This window comes from Phoxinus phoxinus (genome assembly GCF_949152265.1).
Source record: "Phoxinus phoxinus genome assembly, contig: scaffold_104, whole genome shotgun sequence".
In the NCBI taxonomy this organism is placed as follows: Eukaryota; Metazoa; Chordata; class Actinopteri; order Cypriniformes; family Leuciscidae; genus Phoxinus; species Phoxinus phoxinus.
Genome location: NW_027639390.1, coordinates 35,874 through 44,426, shown reverse-complemented (window position 1 = coordinate 44,426; position 8,553 = coordinate 35,874).

Genomic DNA, 8,553 nt, shown 5'->3' with positions numbered 1-8,553 from the left:
TTTGAAGTTTATTGCACCAATGCCACCCTACATGGTCTCCACAACCACTCTTGGACTTGATTGTGCGAACGATGTGGATCAAAAGAGCAATAGCTCTTACAAGGGTTATCCAGGCAGAGAATCTCTTGAATCTTTCTGTTCCTAAGCCATTAAGTCTAATTTGTGTGCAATAGCTGAGGACATCACGTCTTATCTCAACATCGTGTTCTGGACAGACAAGTTTGTAGGATTCAGGCTCTTCCTGCAAACATGTATATGGTTTGGAGAGGAATGGTGGTCCCCTGAGCCATGACGAATTGTTGAGTTGAGATGCAACAACTCCTCTAGAAGCATGGTCAGCTGGGTTGAGCTCAGTCGGAACATAAACCCATTGCTCTGGCCTTGAAGATTGGCGAATTCGTTGAACTCTGTTATGCACATACACATAAAAACGCTTTGTCTCATTGTGTATGTACCCTAAGACTACTTTGCTATCACAGTAGAATCTTACAGCCTGCAATCTGAGATCCATCTCATGGCGAATCAGGTCGGCAATTTCAACTGCCAATACTGCAGCACAGAGTTCGAGACGCGGAATAGTAGGTTTGTGTTGTGGTGCTAGTTTGGCTTTACCCAAAACAAATCCGACATTACTGCTACCATCATGGTCGATGACCCTGAGGTAAGCCACTGCACCGATTGCTTTAGTGGAGGCGTCAGAGAAAATGCACAGTTCTACAAGTTTTGCCTCAGAGAGGGAAATTGAGGAATAGGTTCGAGGAATATGCAGTTGCTTCAGGTCCTGGAGGGAGTCTTGCCATGTCTCCCATTTTCCTCTCTTTTCTTCAGGAAGTAAAGCATCCCATTCTGAGGTGTAGTTTGAGAGGTCCCGTAGTAGAGCTCTGCCTTGTATGGTGACCGGAGAGACTATGCCGAGTGGATCAAAGATACTGTTCACAGTGGACAGCACGCCACGTTTTGTGAATGATTTGCCGACAGATGACGCATCATAGGTGAAGGTGTCGCCTGCTATCTCCCAACACAACCCAAGAGTACGCTGTATAGGAGGAACTTCTCCACTAAGGTCTAAGTCCTTTATAGTCTTAGCGTGTTCCTCTTGAGGAAAGGCTTGCATAACAACTGGGCTATTTGAGGCAATCTTGTGCAAACGAAGGTTCGAGCTAAAGATGCTCGTGTTCTTTGAAGGAGGCTAACTGCCTGATCGTCAGTAGGTAGGGACACAAGCCCATCATCCACGTAGAAGTGTCTTTCCACATACTGTCGAGTATCTGAGCCATGTATCTTCTCACCCTCACTAGCAGCTCGTCTTAGCCCGTAAATGGCAACGGCCGGAGAAGGGCTATTGCCAAAAACATGTACCTTCATCCGGTACTCTATGACATCCTTTGTTGGGTCACTGTCTCTGAACCAGAGGAACCTGAGAAAGTTACGATGGTCCTCTCTGACCTTGAAACAATGGAACATTTGTTGGATGTCAGCTGTGATGGCTACGGGTTCCTTACGGAATCGAAGGAGGACTCCCAGCAAATTATTGTTCAGATCGGGGCCCGTTAACAAGACGTTGTTGAGGGAGATGCCATGATGTTGGGCGCTGGAGTCAAAAACCACCCTGATTTGATCTGGCTTTTTTGAGTGGTAAACCGCAAAGATCGGCAGGAACCAACACTCCTCTCCCTCCTTCAGTGGTGGTGCGGGTTCAGCGTGGTCGTTCTCCAGAATTTTCTTCATGAAAGAGACAAACTGTTTTTCCATTTCTGGTTTCTTAGTAAGAGTACGCTGCAGAGAATGAAATCTATTAAGAGCTTGTACACGATTGTTGGGAAGTATTTGTCTTGGCTCTCTGAAGGGCAATGGGGCGACCCAACTGTTTCCTTCATCCTTGTAAACCTCTGAATTCATGATCCTTAAGAATGTTGTGTCCTCAATGGATGGTGCTAGTTTATTATCGTTCTCGGTTCTTTGGAACACATCACAACCAAGGCTGTTTTCTGAGGTTCTGTACATGATGCTTTTGTGTACTTTTGGCTCCCCGCTGTAAGGAACTTCCTCTTTCAGGTTCATGTAACTGGTGCAGGGTGAAAGGTAGGTGGTGCAACCATTCTCTAATATATTGGTCCTGAAGGTGCTCACACTAGGTATATGGGCGTTTCCTAAACATACCTCACCAACTACCACCCAACCCAAGTCTAACCTTTGGGCAAAGGGTGCATCATGTGGGCCATTAATTTGTTGTCTGACCTTGTGCACCCTAATGATGTCTCTCCCTAGTAAGAGAAGGATCTGAGCATTGGGATCAAGTTTGGGAATTTGGTTTGCAACTGACCTCAAGTGAGAGTGATTCAAAGCCACATTCGGGGTGGGTATCTCACATCTGCTGGCCAGTATTTGATTGCACTCTATGAGTGGTGGTAGAGCAAAGGAAGCACCTCCTGCGGCCGGTGAGATCATGAAACCTTCGGCCTTCCTGGCAGACATATTGGTAACTCCAGCACATGTCCGAAGGGAATAAGAGGAAGGTTCGCTATCTATACCGAACAGCTCAAAGAAATCATTTTTTGCCAATGAGCGATTACTCTGATCGTCGAGTACTGCATACATTTTGACAACCTTCTCTGGCTGATTCTGAGGAAACACATCCACCAAACAAATCTTAGAGCATGATTTCCCTGGCTGCCCCTTGCCACAGATCTCGGTACAGTGTGACGTCACTGTTGACGTTGACAATTCATTGTCATCTCCTTCTGCTCCGTAGCTCAATTGCGGGGTAGAATACTCAGGCACTTGACAAGGTGGCCCAGGATGCATGACTGTGACATGGCGAATACTCTCGCATTCACTACACTTGACAGTTAACTTGCAGTCTTTGGCCAAATGAGTAGTGGACATGCAACACTTGTAGCATATTCCATTGTCACGGAGGAAGGATTTTCTCTCCTCAATAGGTTTGGCTCTGAAAGTGCGACACTTTTTCAAAGGGTGTGGTTTGTGATGTATTGGGCAGTATTTCCCAGGGTCCTCTACTTTCTTTTCACTGAGAACATCAGTTTTGTGAGTGGACAATGGAATTCTTGCCGTCCTGAGAGTTGGTCTTTCCTTAGAATGGGTATCGCTGGAACGAGTAAGTGAGAAACTAGGGTCATTCCTGATGCGTGCCTCATTGCAAATAAACTCAGCAAAGAATGAGAAAGGAGGGAAAAGCCTATTGTGTTCTGCTTTGAACCTGGATCCTTGGGCTACCCATTTTTCTTGAAGAGAGTGTGAGAGCTTTGCTACTATAGGACTGATGCCTCGAGCAGTATCCAAAAAGGCCAATCCGGGCAGGTATCCATCTTGCTTCGCTGATAAGATCTCCATGAGGAGATCTCCAAGTTCCCTAAGTCTCACAGGGTCGTTGTTGTAAATTTTAGTAAACATATCCAATTTCTTGAACAGCGCATCTTCAATTATCTCAGGTGAAGCATAACACTCGACCAGTCTATCCCAGGCTTTCCTAAGAGCAACTTGAGGATTGTTAACATGCATGAGACGTATTCTGTTGACATAATGGCCTGATTCCTTGCCTAGCCACTTAGTTAAAAGGTCCAACTCTTCGCTAGCTGAGATGTCAAGCTCTTTTATGGCATTTAAGAATGAGGACTGCCACGCTCTGAAACTTTCGGGACTGTCGTCGAACTGACGGAGTCCTGTAGTCATCAATTCACGGCGTGCCAGAAACTTTACGAACTCTGTCATTGGGGGGTCTTTGACCGATTCAGCCTGGGTAGCATAGTGAAGAGGATTATAAGGTTGAGCTGTGGCATTCAGACTGGTACGAACACCTGATTGAGGATGTGGCCACTGTTCGTTATTAGTCTCTGCTATGTTAGGGCTCATTTTGAAAGGTGAAAAGTAGGAATCAGACATGGTAAGACATCTCTTTGGCAATTTAAACTGGTTTTCTGGACGAGGGATCAGTGGCGACGATTCAAGTGGCTTGTCCCACGTTATTAAGCTTTCCTCTTGCTTAACAGGTACAAAGTCATGACAGCGTGAATGTTTTTGTAACTCAGCTTGCTGTGTAACATAGTCGTTTGTGCGCTGCACACTTTCTTCCTTTAATGATCTCCTAGCACTTTTGTCGTCCGTTACTTTTAACTGTTCCTCAGCTGCCTCTAATATTTCTGCCTGTGTTACGGCCGCTGCTGCCTCCCTCTGGAGAGTTAGAGCATTCAATTCAGCTGTGAGTCTGGCCTTCTCTATGAGTGCTTTTGCTTCCTTTTCTGCTTGTTCAATTTTTAACGTAGCTTCTTTTTCAGCAAAGGATGCACGGACACGTGCTGCTTCTGCCTTCGCACGGGCCCTTGCTGCTGCGCTAGCTGTTGAGGCTGATGTGTGACTGCTGCCTGCGCTCTTCTGAGAAGCTCTGTCACCATCCTTATATTCATCCATGGTGCTTGTTCATACTTTGCACACAATCAACGTCGTAATTTCTTCAACTAAAGTTGCCTTTTCACTGTACTGTCCTCCAATTGGTGTTCTTAACCAAAATTAGACAGCCAGCCAAACTCCCGTCATGAAAAACATGAGAGTCAGAATATAGCGTCTTAGCTCCGTTTAATAGAGACTCTTGTTGAGCATGAAGACATGAACAAAGGAGTGAAACTGAAAATAAGCACACAAAAATACACTAAGGTGAAATTGTCTCTCGTACAAATACTAACAAAGCTTAATTACAATGAAATATGTCTCAGTAAACAATCAGTTCACAAATTGAAATCAAATATTTATACTCGTATATGATTTTAACTCAACATGAAATTAGCATAAATCTATTATTATAAATACTGTAAACATAAAATATATAGACTACTTACAGGCAGTTCTTGCTTAGGAGAAATCGAAACATAACAGGATTATTGCAGCTGGAACAATCTTCACCATGTGCTTTGACTAATAAACTAACTTCCTGATTCAGCCTGCAATACCGTACTTGACCGCTAGAGGTCCTAATTACTCTAACAAGGACAATTATACCCAAAGGGCAGAACATTAAATAAAATGTATTTTATGTTCCTAATTGTGTTTTGGAGGTTTCCTGATTTGAGTTGACTTTCTGAAGTCTATACAGAAGCCCTGGTATGTGTTGTTTACAGCTGCAAATTCTATTCTAATGTGTCACACAGTAAAAGACCTTTGACTAAGAATAGCTATAGGGTGTGTTACCAGTTTTGGGGAAGGATATATGGTATTTGTACATTTGTACTTGTGTATCCTGAAACTAGATTACACCCTCACTGCTGTGGATCCTGAAGATGGATTATGCCACATATGTGATTTGGTAAGACTTTCTAGTTTGCTGTGACTGAGGTTTGCACTAGGAAGATTTGGTATATGCATTCTTGGACCTGAGCTTTCATGGACATTGCCTATAGTGTGGTCAATGAACTTTCAAAATCATTATCCTTGTCATCGTCGTCTTCATCATTATCATCAATCAAAAACAGATAATACTTTCATTTATATGTTGCTGGTTCTTGAGTGGTAAAACACAAATCAGGCAACCAACTGGACCTGGTTTACACACGCAACTGCATCACGGACAACATTTTGGTGAAACCTCTCCATGTTTCTGATCATTTCCTCATTACTTTCAATCTACAACTCTCTACCCATGCTCCACCAACCCCCCTACCAGTTACTTTCAGACGAAACCTGCGCTCACTCTCTCCCTCCCATCTTTCCTCTGCTGTGTCATCTTCTCTCCCCTCACCCTCACAATTCTCATCTCTGGATGTTAATACCGCAACAGATACTTTATGCTCCACTCTAACTTCTTCTTTAGACAATATCTGCCCTATCTCCTCCAGGCCAGCACGCACTACTCCCTCTAACCCTTGGTTATCTGAGGTTCTTCGTGAACACCGGACCAAACTCAGGGCAACAGAGAGGAAATGGCGCAAATCAAAAGACACAACTGACCTTAGTATGTATCAATCTCTGCTCTCTTCCTTTTCTGCTGATGTTCATGCTGCAAAATCTTCTTATTTCCACAACAAGATCAACAGCACCGCTAACACACGAACACTTTTCAAGACATTCAACTCTCTACTCTGTCCACCTCCACCACCACCCACCTCCTCTTTAACTGCTGATGATTTTGCTAACTTCTTCACCAACAAAACAACAACTGTCAGCAGTCAGTTCTCAGCTCCACACACACAGGAACCCAGTCCAACCCCTCCCACTCCCAAACACCTTCTCTCCTCCTTCTCTCCACTATCCGAGGAAGAGGTATCGAAACTTCTCCTCTCCAGTCATCCCACCACCTGCCCTCTAGATCCCATCCCCTCACACCTTCTACAAGCCATCTCTCCCACACTTCTACCAGCACTCACACACATCATCAACTCATCACTCCACACTGGCACTTTTCCTACAGCATTCAAGCAGGCTCGGGTAACTCCACTGCTTAAGAAACCGACATTAAACACATCACTCTTAGAAAATTATAGACCTGTCTCTCTCCTACCATTCATTGCGAAAACACTTGAACGAGTTGCCTTCAACCAAGTATCATCTTTCCTCTCTCTGACCAACCAACTAGATGTAAACCAATCTGGCTTCAAGAAAGGGCATTCAACCGAAACTGCATTGCTGTCAGTCACAGAAGCCCTACGGATCGCAAAAGCTGCCTCCAAATCATCAGTTCTCATTCTCCTGGATCTGTCTGCTGCCTTCGACACTGTGAATCATCAGATCCTCCTGTCCACCCTCTCATCACTGGGCATCACAGGAACTCCTCTCCACTGGTTTGAGTCCTATCTCACAGGTAGGTCCTTCAGGGTCGCATGGAGAGGTGAGGTATCCAAAGCACATCAACTGACTACAGGGGTTCCTCAGGGTTCAGTTCTTGGACCGCTCCTCTTCTCCATTTACACCACATCACTGGGACCCATCATACAGGCACATGGCTTCTCTTACCACTGCTATGCTGATGACACCCAGCTCTACCTCTCATTTCCACCTGATGATCCCACAGTAGCTACACGTATCTCAAGCTGTCTGGCGGACATCTCGGCGTGGATGAAGGAACATCACCTGCAACTCAACCTGGCAAAGACTGAGCTTCTCGTCCTCCCTGCCAATTCGTCTCTACAGCACGACTTCACTATCCAGCTAGATTCAACTTTAATCACCCCATCAAGGTCGGTCAGAAACCTTGGAGTAACATTTGATGAGCATCTGACCTTCACAGACCACATCACAAAGACAGCTCGATCATGCAGGTTTGCACTGCACAACATCAGGAAGATCAGGCCCTTCCTAACTGAGCAGGCAACACAACTTCTCGCCCAGGCCTTGGTGATCTCTAGACTTGATTACTGCAATGCTCTTCTGGCCGGTCTTCCATCATGTGCAACTAAACCTCTACAAATGATCCAGAATGCTGCAGCCCGTCTTGTCTTCAACGAGCCCAAAAGGGCCCACGTCACTCCTCTGTTCATCTCTCTGCACTGGCTACCACTCGCTGCTCGCATCAAGTTCAAGGCATTGACACTTGCTTACAGAACGACCACAGGCTCAGCTCCCTCGTACTTTCACTCGCTCCTACGAGTCTACATCCCTACCAGAAGCCTGCGATCGGTCAATGAGCGACGGCTCGTGGTACCATCACAGAGAGCCACAAAATCACTCTCCAGAACATTCTCATTCACGGTTCCATGCTGGTGGAATGGTCTCCCTACCCTCGTCCGGAATGCAGAATCCCTGACTACATTCAAAAGACAACTGAAAACTCATCTCTTCCGTGAGCACTTGACATAAAAAAAAAAAAAAAAAAAAAAAAAAAAAAAAAAAAAAAAAAAAAAAAAAAAAAAAAAAACCTTTTATCCTCCCTTGTTTGGCTTATGCTACTCTGAGCAATGCCTGAACTTTGTATTTTGAGCACTTCTTGCGTTATTTTTGCCTCTTCACGATGACTCGCTTGCTGTAGTCCTCAGTTGTAAGTCGCTTTGGATAAAAGCGTCTGCTAAATGACTAAATGTAAATGTAAATGTAAAACATGTATGATGTTTTGTGTGTCTATGAAAGGGTTTTGAAAGATAAAAAGATGCAATGAATGAGAAGTATTTATGTATTGTTTTCTGCATGTCACAGACTTGTTAAGGTTGGTAATAAACACTTCCAGAGTACCTTAAACAACATATAGTTAGTGATTCCCACCCTATAAAAACCGATTTATAACTAATTATTTTGTGAGATATAGGAAGTAGTTATAAGACATACATTTTTTTTTAAAGTGAACCAAAATAGATTCCATGATGACTTTGAGAAATACTACAGAAATTGAATAATCAAAAATAAAATTAAAACACTGTATAGTCTTCACTTTATAAATTAAATATACATTACTTTAATAATAAAGATATAAAAGTGATTCAGTCAAAAGCAGTGAGTGATTTCAGATTTTTAAAATTTATTTACATTAATTAAATGGATGGCAACCATTTATTAGGCTGCTGTCCCTTTATGAACAAATGCACAGATCTAATATACTGTTACACATCCTATTTG